Source organism: Anomaloglossus baeobatrachus, chromosome 9 (assembly GCF_048569485.1).
Source record: "Anomaloglossus baeobatrachus isolate aAnoBae1 chromosome 9, aAnoBae1.hap1, whole genome shotgun sequence".
Lineage (NCBI taxonomy): Eukaryota > Metazoa > Chordata > Amphibia > Anura > Aromobatidae > Anomaloglossus > Anomaloglossus baeobatrachus.
Window position 1 is genome coordinate 163,913,202 of NC_134361.1, and position 14,063 is coordinate 163,927,264.

Consider the following 14,063-nt stretch of genomic DNA (forward strand, 5'->3'; position numbering starts at 1 on the left):
CCAGTGTTCCGTCTCTTCATGTTGTGCACTGTTCAAACCGAAAATACATCAACAGGCAGGCTACAGAAAAGCTTACTAACAAAGGTTAGAGAGGGGCTTTCTCAGAGGGCTTTTTACAGTTTGTCTATTCCCAATTAGCCGGTTTAGTATACTTAATGAAAGTACTAATTCTTTCATAGGCCGCCCATTCTTAGTATTTGACGTTCAGGTAACAACAGGTAACTTTATTTGGAGTGGAAGCAGAGAGATAACACCAGATGCCAATTGTAGATCCTCTCACACCTGTGGTCACTGCAGCATCTGACTCCACTTTGTCCAAAAGGGATCTATTCCATTCAATTACACATGATCTAGATTAGACTGACAACAAGATACTGCACGGGACATAGCAGAGTTGGTGAAGTTGAGTGGTGATGAGTTTGCTATTTGGATGAATAAAGCAAGTAAAAAGTGTGTTAGATAAAAATTCATTTCAATTCGCTAATCGGGCTAATATGAATCAGGTGAATCGAGTTCTGCTTTTGGAAACTGGGTTAAGAAGGGGTGCACCGTTCCTGGAGGTACTGCAATACCAGGTCAATGCGTGGAGTGGACAGAGCAAGCTCTTTTTCCATCTCCCTGTTCTAAAAATCCATTTAATATATGGTCCCCAGATAGGGGACGTATCAGATATTAAACTGATAAGAACAGATTTTGATTTAACAGCATCTTTATTATCCTGCACTACTCACAAATAGGTAACAAACCGTGTACAGTGCCGCAGCCCCGTACACACAGAAATATACAATCCTTCTTACATAGCCATAGAGTACGACGCACTAAACTATACATCACGCTCCTATGCTTATCCATAACACTCAAGCTGAAAGAAAAAGTTAGACAATAAATAACGACGAACCGGCGATTGGGGGATGGGGGTAGGGGAAAAGGGGGATAGGGTGGGGAAATCACAGGCCCGAAGCTTTATTGAAAGACGCACATAACGGGAAAAGGAGGGAGGGGGCATGGAAGAGGTCTAAACCTCCTCCTCGGCGCTGTCGTCCGGACTGTCCATGATGGAATAGTCTCTGAGCAGGCTGTGGATCAGCCTGCGGCAATCCTGGATAGACATCCTCTCCCTCTTCAAGATGAGCCGGTTCCTGGCGACCCAAATAGCGTCCTTAAAGCAGTTCATAAGGCGCCAAGCCTCCTGGATGGCTCCAACGGTGTGAGTCCCAGGGAAGAGTCCATAAAGTACGGAATGGTACGATAGGCTCCCTCTGGGGACGGAGTTCCTCAGGTCATCCTCCAGGGCAACCAACAGGCGCTGTGCGAAACGGCAGTCCCAAAAGGCGTGCAGCGATGTTTCCTCCACGAAGGGGCACCTTGGGCAGTACCGGGTTTTGCACAGGTTCCGGGCATGCATGAATGACCGGACGGGCAGTCCGCCCTGTATCGCCATCCATGACAAGTCCTTGTGCCCGTTGGTCAATCCAGCCGATGACACGTTTGTCCAAACAGTCTCCAGTGTGTCGTGATGAAGTCCTGGAATGTTCTCCATTTCGTCCTTGGCTCTGATGAGTTTGTGGATAGTCTTTGGCTTCCACAAATCAGGCTTGAGTCCCTCCAGTTGGTGTTCCCTCACAAACCGAACCACGTCTCCGTAGAACCATGGCGCCGTCCAGTTGTAGGGGAAGGAGCTGTCCCACTTGTCCCAGCCTAACCGTCTCCAAAGGGGGAGCAGGAAGAAGCGAGACATGGACCCACCCGCGGAACCTCTCTTGACTCGCAGAGTTCGGCGAACGCAGTCACATACGAAGGAGGATCGCAGGAGGGTGGGGATATCGGGTACGCCCTTCCCACCCTTGCGAGGATCCTTGTACATGATGCTCCGCTTTACTCTGTCCATCTTGGATCCCCAGACAAAATGAAACACCGTCCTGGTAATGGCCCTGCACACGGTGGCAAGGGGGGGCCAGGCCTGGGCCGTGTACTGCAGCACGGGCAGTACCTCGTTACGCAGGACCAGTGCTTTGCCCTCACAGGTGAGGCGTCTGAGGCTCCACAGACCGATCCGTTGGGTGATCTTGGTCAAGCGTTCCTCCCAGGACTTGAGGGCTGCTCCTTCCTTCCCGAACCAGACTCCAAGAACCTTGATGAAATCCGGCTGGATGCTGAAAGGGAAGGGGGCGGAAGAGGCCGGCTGCCAGTCCCCGAAGAGCATGGCTTCCGACTTCCCGCAGTTGACTTTGGCTCCCGAAGCCCGTCCGAAGGTCTCACAGGTCTGGACGAGGGTGTCGACTGAGCGCCGGTCCGCGCAGAAGACGGTCACGTCGTCCATGTAGAGCGAGCACTTGACCTCGAAGCGTTCTGGTCCTGGTGCGGTGATCCCTCTGATCTCTCCATTCCGCCGGATAGCCTCTGCAAAGAGTTCTATAACACAAACAAAAAGAAGAGGTGACAGAGGACAGCCTTGTCTGACCCCTGAGAGGACCGGGAAGGGGTCAGTCTTCCAGCCGTTTACCAACACCGAGCTGTGAATATCAAAATACATTAGTTGGACATACAAGCAAAACATGTTACCCAAACCTAACCTGTGCAGAGCTTTGCCCAGGAACTCATGGGAAACACGGTCGAAGGCCTTTTCCTGATCCAACGAGATCAGGGCTGCGTGCACCCGGCGGGCTTTGATGTACTCGACCGTGTCCCGCATGAGAGCCAGGCTGTCTGCGATGCGACGTCCGGGGATGCCGCAGGTCTGATCCGGGTGGATGATCCGTCCGATAACCGTCTTCAGTCTCGTTGCCATCGTCTTGGCCAGGATCTTGTAGTCGACATTCAGAAGGGTGATGGGACGCCAATTCTTCAGGTCGCACCTCTCTCCTTTACGCTTGTACAGGATCGTGACCATTCCTTCCCTCAGAGATGGAGGCATTCTGCCCTCCACCACCATCTCCTCATACAGCCATAACAGGTCCGGACAGATTAGGTCTCCCAGCGCTACATAGAGCTCTGCTGGGAGGCCGTCACTGCCCGGTGTCCTGCCAGAACTAAAGGATTTGGCGGCCGAGAGCAGCTCGTCCACCGTCAGAGGAACATCCATGGCCGCCGCGTCTGCAGGGTCAAGATGGTTAGTGATACCTGACAGGAACTTATCGGCGGCCTCGGGGTCAGTAGTCTTGCGGGCGTAGAGTTCGCTGTAGAAGTCGCTGACGACCTTCATCACGTTCTCTTTCCCGCGTCGCATGTTTCCACTCTCGTCTCGTAGTTCATTCATGGGCGTGTGACCGGCGTGGAGTTTCCTGAAAAAGAACGAGTTACATTTCTCACCCTTCTCCAGGTTCTCCACTTTGGAACGGAAGACAATTCGCTCGGACTCCTCCTCGAAGTGCCTTTTCAGGCTCCTCTTAGTCTCCTCCAGCTCCTCTCTCACGTCCCAGCCGCATCGAAGAAGGTCCTGCAGGGAACGCAGCTCACGCTGGAGTCTCCTGAAGTCCCTCCTCTTCAGACACGCCTGTTGTTGACTCTTTGCCTGAAAGAAGAAACGGAACTCGAGTTTAACGTATTCCCACCAGTCAGAAACAGACTGGAAGCCCGCCTTGTAGGCCCGCCACGTGGAGTAGGCAGCTCTAAGCTCCTCCAGAATCTCACCCTTTTCCAGCAGAGAGCAGTTCAGCTTCCAGGAGCCCGGGCCAATGGGGAAGCCATGGCCCAGCACACCTTGAAAGTGAATGGCTCTGTGGTCAGAGAAGAAGCAGGGGACCATCGAGTGCCCACTCCGCCCAACCGCCCGAGAGGTAAACACAAAGTCAATCCTGGAACGCAGCGAGCCATCGGATCGGCACCATGAATAGTTCACGGATCCGTGTCCGATGGAGCCAACAACGTCCACAAGAGAGGCTTCGGTCACCATCTCAATGAGCAGTTTGGATGTGACGTCCAACTTGGCAGCCGTTCCAGAACTGCGTCCATCCTCCTCAATCGGGCAGTTGAAATCCCCGGCCATCACTACCGTCCTGGCGGTAGCGAGCTGAGGGCGCAGGGCTTGGAGGAGCTCCAGTCGATCGCTCTTCACAGGAGAAGCATACACATTGATGAACCTGACAGGTTCTCCCGCCCAGGTGCCATCCACGAGCAGTAACCTGCCGCAGACGATTTCCTGAACAGAGTCCAATGTGAAGGCGCTTCCCCTGATCAGCACGGCGACCCCCGCGGACCTACAGTCGCCCCCGCCAGACCAGTAGGATGGGCCATGGGTCCACTCCCTGGCCAGATGGTTGAAGGACCTAGAGGAGGGAAGGGAGCATTCCTGCAGGAAAAATACATCACTAGACTGAGTGTTAAGGAACGTAAAAATTGTCTGACGTCGGAACTTGTCTCTGATGCTCCTAACATTAATGGAAAAGATGTTAATGTTAGCAGTCATTGGAGGAAAGAGAAAGTTAGAGCAGGCGGTGTGCCTTAGTTACCACTCCGGTCGGGCGGTTCTTCCTCTTTGGCACCTGCTGGTAAGGGTATCTCCAGCAGACCCTCTTCTGCTAGCTGATCAAGCAGGGATGGTGCCTCAGTGGCTTCCGACTCCTCCATTTCTTCTTCGGCCACAAGGGACTCCACCATCTGCTCCAACACGTCCGGTTCTGGGAGGAGGCCATCCTCCTCTTCCTGGGGTGGATTGGGGTCCACAATGAACAGCTTGGAAGGTTCTGCGACAGGACTATCTTCCACCTTCCTTTTCCTTTGGCCTGTACCTGAGGAGACAAGAGCTGGAAAATCCTCCTCGGTGAAAAGTGCAAGAGTGCTGAGGCCCTCTGCTCTCATGGTCTGGGGAGGGAGAGTGGGCTTTGGGGGGGGGGTGAGGCGACCAACTGAGGAGTAGGGAAATGAGGTGGAGGTAGTGGAATCCTCAGTAGGGTTGGCCGGGGGGGGAGGGGTTTGGACAGGGGTGACAGGGGGGGGGACCAGGGAGGGGGCAACAGTTTTCTTACCCTTCTTTTCCCTGGACTCCGTGGCTGCTGGGGCATCGGCTGGAGCCACGGTCGCCGGGTTCTTGGCCGCCTTGTCCTTGGCCTCTGTGGCCTTGGTCGTAGCTGCCTTGGTCGACGAAGCTGTGATTACCCGATACTGGGTCGCCGCGGCAACCCTTGCCCAGGATTTCTCCCGCTGTGGGCAGTCCTTGTAAAGGTGGTCCGCCTGTCCACATAGGTTGCAAGTCTTCTTCTTTGGGCAGTCCTTGGAGCTGTGTCCTGTCACCCGGCAAACCCTGCAGGCGTCCTCCTTGCAGGTCTTCATCGAATGCCCTTTCCCGCCACATTTCCTGCAGTTGTGTGGCATGTCCGGGTAGTAGATGAGACCAAAGGAGTTTCCCAGAGAGAATGTCGGGGGCAGGTGCTGGAGACCATCCTCGGATGCTGGTTCCCTGTAGAGTCGAACGGTTACTGACCACTTACCCGTCCAGAATCCGTTGCCGTTAAGGATGTGGGATGGCTCCCTCACCACTGTGCAGAGACGTCCCAGGAACGTGGAGATGTCTCTTCCTGGGGTGTGCGGGTTCCGCATGGAGACCGTGATCCTCTTCTCATCCCTCTGTATAGGACAGGATCCTAAAAAGGAATGAAAAGGGGAGTCCGGCATCGCTGCGTTCATCGCCTCCCAGTATCTCCTGCAGGCATTCACCGTGGCAAAGGTTACCAGAAAAATGCCAGTCATGAAGGTCTGGACACTCAGGGTTTCCGCCCTGGAGAAGCCCTGATCCAGAATCATCTTCTTGCAGAACACGTCGCTGGACATGTCCGGCAACCTACCATCCACCGCCTTTAGCTTCAGGGCGACCGTCTGCCGCATCCAAGGCTCCAGGGTTGGAGCCTTTTCAGGCGGCGTCCGGGCTCCCTCCGGCTGGCTGGCGTCGGAGGTAGGGGCCTCTTGGGCCGAAGAAGCCTCTGGATGAGCCTTCCTGGAGGTCCCTGGGTCCTGAGCCTTCTTGGCTGCCTTCTCTGGCTTGCTTGCCATGGCTGGTTCCTGCTTGAGTTCCCGGAGCTGGATCTTGGATTCTTCTCCGGGTGTCTTCTCCCGCTGTGTTCCTCCTCGAAGTTCCTCTGGTCTCCCCAAGTCTTCTCCGAGCCTTCGTCTTCTTGCTTCTTTCTGCCAAGCTCTTCTTCCGTCCGATCTCCCTCTTCCGGTCTCGGCTGGGCTTTGGAGCTCGTCTCCCTGATCGTATCTCGTCAAGTGTAGCTAGCTCAGTTTGTTCTGATAAGAACAGATACTACACTTGATCTTAGCCAAAAGGCCGAGAAGCGATAACCAGAATTGGTTTGGGCCTCGAGTGGCACCCTGGCCTATGCCGGACACATCTTAGGGAGAGAGAGCGAGAGGGAGACAAACCCACGCCTACACAAGACATTTTGTCACCCAAGCCAACCCTTGAAAAGGCTGCTTTGCAGAGCAAAAACAAGAAGAATGGTGCGTTTTGCAGCCGCCGCCCACTGCAATGAATCTGAATAACTCCTCCTTTAGGGCGCAAGCAACTCCCCTCCCCCTTGCAGTCTTTCCAATTCACGATACAAAAAGACGGACAGGACAGGTTGCCTGACTTTCCGTCACTGCCACCCTTTGCCATCCTTACCCGTAGAAAGCCCTTTCATCATCCCCAAACCCTAATCTTTTCCCTTTCCTTCCCAGCCCCCAAACCCTGCCCTCTGTACCTTTCTCACCACCCGCTTCCCTTCTCCTGTCATCCCCCTACCACCCGGGAAAAAAAGAGATTGCCCCCTCCTTCCACTAGCCCACCCTCCCACCCAAAGAACAACTTCTTCTGCGCAGCTTGTTTTCTAGGCAGCAGCGCTATTGTGATGTCATCGGGGGGCATTGTGACAAGCCGCCAGTGTTCCGTCTCTTCATGTTGTGCACAGTTCAAACGGAAAATACATCAACAGGCAGACTACAGAAAAGCTTACTATCAAAGGTTAGAGGGGGGCTTTCTCAGAGGGCTTTTTACAGTTTTTCTATTCCCAATTAGCCGTTTAAGTGTACTTATTGAAAGTAGTAATTCTTTCATAGGCCGCCCTTTCTTAGTATTTGACGTTCCTTATATTGCGGTATGAGGCTTCGCAGTAGGTTGCAAACATTCATCACCCATGACTGTCCCCAATTGAGCTCAGAAGCTCAATGTCTATCATGACCTCTCTTTTAGAATGTCCAAGAGCAAGCAAACTATTCCTCCAGGAGAGGGCGCCAACAGACTACTAAAGAGATCATCATTACTCAAAGAAAACCCCAAAAACCAATGCATGATAGGAATAAACAGGTAACTTTCTTTGGAGTGGAAGCGGAGAGATCGCACCAGATGCCAATTCTAGATCTTATCACACCTGTGGTCACTGCAGCAGCAGGTGAATCCACTTTGTCCAAAAGGGATCTATTCCATTCAATTGCAAATGATCTAGATAAGACAGAGAACTGCAGCACGGGGACATAGCCGAGTTGGTCAGGTTGAGTGGTGATGAGTTTGCTATTTGGATGAATAAAGAAAGTCAAAAGTGTGAAAGATAAAAAACAAAAGGAGGAAGTGTGAAAAGTGAATGGGCCAAATTGAGGTGCATATGAAGACGTATGCTTTCTTCCAATTCATTAAATCGGGCTAATATGAATCAGGTGAATTGAGTTCTGCTTTTGGAAACTGGGTTAAGAAGGGGTGCACCGTTCCTGGAGGTACTGCAATACCAGGTCAATGCGTGGAGTGGACAGAGCAAGCTCTTTTTCCATCTCCCTGTTCTAAAAATCCATTTAATATATGGTCCCCAGATAGGGGACGTATCAGATATTAAACTGATAAGAACAGATTTTGATTTAATGAAGCTTTCCAAAGCACCGCAAAAATGCATGACCGAAGTCACACCAAAAACAGTGCAAAGGCTAGGATTCGTGTGGACCCCTCCGTGAGAAGAGGATCCCCAAAAATCAACCCCGTCCCTCCGAGCCAGAAGGCCACAGCGAGGGTCAGGGATCTTCGGTGCTCCCCCAAGCCGAAGCCTGGTTGAGCCTTGTTGTTGCTCCCAGCGTCCACCGAGGCATCTTACCCAAGTGGAGTAGGGAGCTACTAGTCGTTGGTTTCGCAGCCGAGACTGCCCGGACCGTCAACCGGTGTTGGTTTCTCAGCCCAAGGCTGACCGGACCTCCAACCGGGTGTTGGTTTCTCAGCCCAAGGCTGACCGGACCTCCAACCGGGTGTTGGTTTCTCAGCCCAAGGCTAACCGGACCTCCAACCGGGTGTTGGTTTCTCAGCCAAAGCTGACCCGGACCTCCAACCGAGTGTTGGTTTCTCAGCCCAAAGCTGACCGGACCTCCGACCGGGATTATAAAAATTTCCCTTCTTAGCCAGAAGGCCGGGATAGGGCAATATGCTTGGAAAGTATGAATAGGCAAGGCGCGGCGTGCGACAGAGTCTGAGGCTTACCAGGGTCCCAACCTAGCAAGTTCAGACTCCCTCCAGGGTGTCCATTCCTGGGGCACATTGCACCATAACCCCCACACTTACTCAGTCTAATAGCCTCGATCCTGGTAGGGCCATGGTTTCCTCTAGATGGATATACTATCCTCCTAAAGTACTAACAAGCGCAACCTTCCAGTGTGCATTGCATCATTGTACTAAGGTGGCCGGAGCCTTAAACCACCTTTTCGAACGATACTACTACACTTGATCTTAGCCAAAAGGCCGAGAAGCGATAACCAGAATTGGTTTGGGCCTCGAGTGGCACCCTGGCCTATGCCGGACACATCTTAGGGAGAGAGAGCGAGAGGGAGACAAACCCACGCCTACACAAGACATTTTGTCACCCAAGCCAACCCTTGAAAAGGCTGCTTTGCAGAGCAAAAACAAGAAGAATGGTGCGTTTTGCAGCCGCCGCCCACTGCAATGAATCTGAATAACTCCTCCTTTAGGGCGCAAGCAACTCCCCTCCCCCTTGCAGTCTTTCCAATTCACGATACAAAAAGACGGACAGGACAGGTTGCCTGACTTTCCGTCACTGCCACCCTTTGCCATCCTTACCCGTAGAAAGCCCTTTCATCATCCCCAAACCCTAATCTTTTCCCTTTCCTTCCCAGCCCCCAAACCCTGCCCTCTGTACCTTTCTCACCACCCGCTTCCCTTCTCCTGTCATCCCCCTACCACCCGGGAAAAAAAGAGATTGCCCCCTCCTTCCACTAGCCCACCCTCCCACCCAAAGAACAACTTCTTCTGCGCAGCTTGTTTTCTAGGCAGCAGCGCTATTGTGATGTCATCGGGGGGCATTGTGACAAGCCGCCAGTGTTCCGTCTCTTCATGTTGTGCACAGTTCAAACGGAAAATACATCAACAGGCAGACTACAGAAAAGCTTACTATCAAAGGTTAGAGGGGGGCTTTCTCAGAGGGCTTTTTACAGTTTTTCTATTCCCAATTAGCCGTTTAAGTGTACTTATTGAAAGTAGTAATTCTTTCATAGGCCGCCCTTTCTTAGTATTTGACGTTCCTTATATTGCGGTATGAGGCTTCGCAGTAGGTTGCAAACATTCATCACCCATGACTGTCCCCAATTGAGCTCAGAAGCTCAATGTCTATCATGACCTCTCTTTTAGAATGTCCAAGAGCAAGCAAACTATTCCTCCAGGAGAGGGCGCCAACAGACTACTAAAGAGATCATCATTACTCAAAGAAAACCCCAAAAACCAATGCATGATAGGAATAAACAGGTAACTTTCTTTGGAGTGGAAGCGGAGAGATCGCACCAGATGCCAATTCTAGATCTTATCACACCTGTGGTCACTGCAGCAGCAGGTGAATCCACTTTGTCCAAAAGGGATCTATTCCATTCAATTGCAAATGATCTAGATAAGACAGAGAACTGCAGCACGGGGACATAGCCGAGTTGGTCAGGTTGAGTGGTGATGAGTTTGCTATTTGGATGAATAAAGAAAGTCAAAAGTGTGAAAGATAAAAAACAAAAGGAGGAAGTGTGAAAAGTGAATGGGCCAAATTGAGGTGCATATGAAGACGTATGCTTTCTTCCAATTCATTAAATCGGGCTAATATGAATCAGGTGAATTGAGTTCTGCTTTTGGAAACTGGGTTAAGAAGGGGTGCACCGTTCCTGGAGGTACTGCAATACCAGGTCAATGCGTGGAGTGGACAGAGCAAGCTCTTTTTCCATCTCCCTGTTCTAAAAATCCATTTAATATATGGTCCCCAGATAGGGGACGTATCAGATATTAAACTGATAAGAACAGATACTACACTTGATCTTAGCCAAAAGGCCGAGAAGCGATAACCAGAATTGGTTTGGGCCTCGAGTGGCACCCTGGCCTATGCCGGACACATCTTAGGGAGAGAGAGCGAGAGGGAGACAAACCCACGCCTACACAAGACATTTTGTCACCCAAGCCAACCCTTGAAAAGGCTGCTTTGCAGAGCAAAAACAAGAAGAATGGTGCGTTTTGCAGCCGCCGCCCACTGCAATGAATCTGAATAACTCCTCCTTTAGGGCGCAAGCAACTCCCCTCCCCCTTGCAGTCTTTCCAATTCACGATACAAAAAGACGGACAGGACAGGTTGCCTGACTTTCCGTCACTGCCACCCTTTGCCATCCTTACCCGTAGAAAGCCCTTTCATCATCCCCAAACCCTAATCTTTTCCCTTTCCTTCCCAGCCCCCAAACCCTGCCCTCTGTACCTTTCTCACCACCCGCTTCCCTTCTCCTGTCATCCCCCTACCACCCGGGAAAAAAAGAGATTGCCCCCTCCTTCCACTAGCCCACCCTCCCACCCAAAGAACAACTTCTTCTGCGCAGCTTGTTTTCTAGGCAGCAGCGCTATTGTGATGTCATCGGGGGGCATTGTGACAAGCCGCCAGTGTTCCGTCTCTTCATGTTGTGCACAGTTCAAACGGAAAATACATCAACAGGCAGACTACAGAAAAGCTTACTATCAAAGGTTAGAGGGGGGCTTTCTCAGAGGGCTTTTTACAGTTTTTCTATTCCCAATTAGCCGTTTAAGTGTACTTATTGAAAGTAGTAATTCTTTCATAGGCCGCCCTTTCTTAGTATTTGACGTTCCTTATATTGCGGTATGAGGCTTCGCAGTAGGTTGCAAACATTCATCACCCATGACTGTCCCCAATTGAGCTCAGAAGCTCAATGTCTATCATGACCTCTCTTTTAGAATGTCCAAGAGCAAGCAAACTATTCCTCCAGGAGAGGGCGCCAACAGACTACTAAAGAGATCATCATTACTCAAAGAAAACCCCAAAAACCAATGCATGATAGGAATAAACAGGTAACTTTCTTTGGAGTGGAAGCGGAGAGATCGCACCAGATGCCAATTCTAGATCTTATCACACCTGTGGTCACTGCAGCAGCAGGTGAATCCACTTTGTCCAAAAGGGATCTATTCCATTCAATTGCAAATGATCTAGATAAGACAGAGAACTGCAGCACGGGGACATAGCCGAGTTGGTCAGGTTGAGTGGTGATGAGTTTGCTATTTGGATGAATAAAGAAAGTCAAAAGTGTGAAAGATAAAAAACAAAAGGAGGAAGTGTGAAAAGTGAATGGGCCAAATTGAGGTGCATATGAAGACGTATGCTTTCTTCCAATTCATTAAATCGGGCTAATATGAATCAGGTGAATTGAGTTCTGCTTTTGGAAACTGGGTTAAGAAGGGGTGCACCGTTCCTGGAGGTACTGCAATACCAGGTCAATGCGTGGAGTGGACAGAGCAAGCTCTTTTTCCATCTCCCTGTTCTAAAAATCCATTTAATATATGGTCCCCAGATAGGGGACGTATCAGATATTAAACTGATAAGAACAGATACTACACTTGATCTTAGCCAAAAGGCCGAGAAGCGATAACCAGAATTGGTTTGGGCCTCGAGTGGCACCCTGGCCTATGCCGGACACATCTTAGGGAGAGAGAGCGAGAGGGAGACAAACCCACGCCTACACAAGACATTTTGTCACCCAAGCCAACCCTTGAAAAGGCTGCTTTGCAGAGCAAAAACAAGAAGAATGGTGCGTTTTGCAGCCGCCGCCCACTGCAATGAATCTGAATAACTCCTCCTTTAGGGCGCAAGCAACTCCCCTCCCCCTTGCAGTCTTTCCAATTCACGATACAAAAAGACGGACAGGACAGGTTGCCTGACTTTCCGTCACTGCCACCCTTTGCCATCCTTACCCGTAGAAAGCCCTTTCATCATCCCCAAACCCTAATCTTTTCCCTTTCCTTCCCAGCCCCCAAACCCTGCCCTCTGTACCTTTCTCACCACCCGCTTCCCTTCTCCTGTCATCCCCCTACCACCCGGGAAAAAAAGAGATTGCCCCCTCCTTCCACTAGCCCACCCTCCCACCCAAAGAACAACTTCTTCTGCGCAGCTTGTTTTCTAGGCAGCAGCGCTATTGTGATGTCATCGGGGGGCATTGTGACAAGCCGCCAGTGTTCCGTCTCTTCATGTTGTGCACAGTTCAAACGGAAAATACATCAACAGGCAGACTACAGAAAAGCTTACTATCAAAGGTTAGAGGGGGGCTTTCTCAGAGGGCTTTTTACAGTTTTTCTATTCCCAATTAGCCGTTTAAGTGTACTTATTGAAAGTAGTAATTCTTTCATAGGCCGCCCTTTCTTAGTATTTGACGTTCCTTATATTGCGGTATGAGGCTTCGCAGTAGGTTGCAAACATTCATCACCCATGACTGTCCCCAATTGAGCTCAGAAGCTCAATGTCTATCATGACCTCTCTTTTAGAATGTCCAAGAGCAAGCAAACTATTCCTCCAGGAGAGGGCGCCAACAGACTACTAAAGAGATCATCATTACTCAAAGAAAACCCCAAAAACCAATGCATGATAGGAATAAACAGGTAACTTTCTTTGGAGTGGAAGCGGAGAGATCGCACCAGATGCCAATTCTAGATCTTATCACACCTGTGGTCACTGCAGCAGCAGGTGAATCCACTTTGTCCAAAAGGGATCTATTCCATTCAATTGCAAATGATCTAGATAAGACAGAGAACTGCAGCACGGGGACATAGCCGAGTTGGTCAGGTTGAGTGGTGATGAGTTTGCTATTTGGATGAATAAAGAAAGTCAAAAGTGTGAAAGATAAAAAACAAAAGGAGGAAGTGTGAAAAGTGAATGGGCCAAATTGAGGTGCATATGAAGACGTATGCTTTCTTCCAATTCATTAAATCGGGCTAATATGAATCAGGTGAATTGAGTTCTGCTTTTGGAAACTGGGTTAAGAAGGGGTGCACCGTTCCTGGAGGTACTGCAATACCAGGTCAATGCGTGGAGTGGACAGAGCAAGCTCTTTTTCCATCTCCCTGTTCTAAAAATCCATTTAATATATGGTCCCCAGATAGGGGACGTATCAGATATTAAACTGATAAGAACAGATACTACACTTGATCTTAGCCAAAAGGCCGAGAAGCGATAACCAGAATTGGTTTGGGCCTCGAGTGGCACCCTGGCCTATGCCGGACACATCTTAGGGAGAGAGAGCGAGAGGGAGACAAACCCACGCCTACACAAGACATTTTGTCACCCAAGCCAACCCTTGAAAAGGCTGCTTTGCAGAGCAAAAACAAGAAGAATGGTGCGTTTTGCAGCCGCCGCCCACTGCAATGAATCTGAATAACTCCTCCTTTAGGGCGCAAGCAACTCCCCTCCCCCTTGCAGTCTTTCCAATTCACGATACAAAAAGACGGACAGGACAGGTTGCCTGACTTTCCGTCACTGCCACCCTTTGCCATCCTTACCCGTAGAAAGCCCTTTCATCATCCCCAAACCCTAATCTTTTCCCTTTCCTTCCCAGCCCCCAAACCCTGCCCTCTGTACCTTTCTCACCACCCGCTTCCCTTCTCCTGTCATCCCCCTACCACCCGGGAAAAAAAGAGATTGCCCCCTCCTTCCACTAGCCCACCCTCCCACCCAAAGAACAACTTCTTCTGCGCAGCTTGTTTTCTAGGCAGCAGCGCTATTGTGATGTCATCGGGGGGCATTGTGACAAGCCGCCAGTGTTCCGTCTCTTCATGTTGTGCACAGTTCAAACGGAAAATACATCAA

At 50.7% G+C, this 14,063-nt stretch overlaps 4 non-coding genes and 2 pseudogenes across 4 annotated transcripts; all 6 read right to left on the reverse strand.

The window, feature by feature from the left end:
- Positions 1-538: 538 nt before the first annotated feature.
- LOC142253273 (U2 spliceosomal RNA) lies at positions 539-741 on the reverse strand (annotated as a pseudogene).
- A 5,428-nt stretch (positions 742-6,169) lies between these two features.
- On the reverse strand, positions 6,170-6,274 carry LOC142253577 (U2 spliceosomal RNA; annotated as a pseudogene).
- A 1,387-nt stretch (positions 6,275-7,661) lies between these two features.
- Positions 7,662-7,856, reverse strand: LOC142253076 (U2 spliceosomal RNA). The gene has a single exon (XR_012726396.1). It is a non-coding gene; the product is annotated as a U2 spliceosomal RNA (small nuclear RNA).
- Positions 7,857-10,085: 2,229 nt separating this feature from the next.
- LOC142253961 (U2 spliceosomal RNA) lies at positions 10,086-10,276 on the reverse strand. Its single transcript, XR_012726988.1, has one exon. It is a non-coding gene; the product is annotated as a U2 spliceosomal RNA (small nuclear RNA).
- Positions 10,277-11,663: 1,387 nt separating this feature from the next.
- LOC142253962 (U2 spliceosomal RNA) lies at positions 11,664-11,854 on the reverse strand. The gene has a single exon (XR_012726989.1). It is a non-coding gene; the product is annotated as a U2 spliceosomal RNA (small nuclear RNA).
- Positions 11,855-13,241: 1,387 nt separating this feature from the next.
- LOC142253963 (U2 spliceosomal RNA) lies at positions 13,242-13,432 on the reverse strand. Its single transcript, XR_012726990.1, has one exon. It is a non-coding gene; the product is annotated as a U2 spliceosomal RNA (small nuclear RNA).
- Between the last annotated feature and the right edge of the window lie 631 nt (positions 13,433-14,063).